This window comes from Etheostoma cragini, chromosome 13 (assembly GCF_013103735.1).
Source record: "Etheostoma cragini isolate CJK2018 chromosome 13, CSU_Ecrag_1.0, whole genome shotgun sequence".
Classification (NCBI taxonomy): domain Eukaryota; kingdom Metazoa; phylum Chordata; class Actinopteri; order Perciformes; family Percidae; genus Etheostoma; species Etheostoma cragini.
Genome location: NC_048419.1, coordinates 25,640,025 through 25,641,090, shown reverse-complemented (window position 1 = coordinate 25,641,090; position 1,066 = coordinate 25,640,025).

Here is a 1,066-nt window from a genome sequence, read left to right as displayed (position 1 = left end):
CCTCCTCCTCCTCCTCCTCACCCTCCTCTTCCTCACCCTCATCATCCTCCTCCCCATCCTCACCCTCCTCCTCCTTCTCACCCTCACCCTCCTCTTCCTCCCAACCGGCCACCCCTTGTCTTTAATCAGCTGTGAGATTCGGTGTTTTCTATAGTAATAATGGACCTCCAGGTGTGTTGAGTTAGTTATCTCCTGTTTAATCAATCATACGGAGGAATGTTGTTGTTATTCTTTTGGTTTTATTTTCTTTAGGTTAATATCTTACTTTCTAGACGGGTTGTTTTGGTATTTTAGTGTTAGGCCCCCCTGAAGCCTTGCATGAGTTACCTGTGTCTCTGTTAAATTATACAGTATACGTCTTACTTTATGTCAAATAAACACGTTTGTGACATTAAAACAAAAGGTTTTGTGGCTACTGTGGAAGATTTATGTGTTCATATTGCGTCCTAGGCCCCCCTAGACTGGGGGGTAACAGGAGGATATCATGGACTCTCAGGCCGGACTCGATCTTGTCCCCCTTTCACCTAAACATACCTGTTATAAGCCTACCCATCATTTTGTGTCAAGTGTCCGTGCTTTAATCTGGTCTCAGTACTGGAGCTTGTCTAGTTATAACCTCTGTTGGTAACTGAAACATGCATCGTGGTGCAGAAGAGGGCAGGAGATCCTGGACTCACAGGGCGGGCCGGACTCCGACCAGCAGCAGGACTCGGAGCGCGATGCGTTTGTGGAGGTTCCAGTGCTCCACGGCCACGGCCACCATCAGACCCCCCATGAACAGCATGTTGGTGTCCTTCAGGTACTGCATGCACACCTGAGCAACAGCAGGAAGGATTTACTACAGACAGTATTTTAAGACCTGGAACCTGTTTCTTCTATAAAACTGGTCCAGAAAATGTCCAGCGTCAGTCAGCGTCCACTAAAACTGACAGACTCAGAATATTATTCTAAGTGTCTGACAACATTATGGGATGGATCCCTACAGAGATAGACCTTTAAGTTAAAGAGTAAGATCCTTTTAGTTTAACATGAAACAGAAATCACCATCACCAAACCCACCAGACTC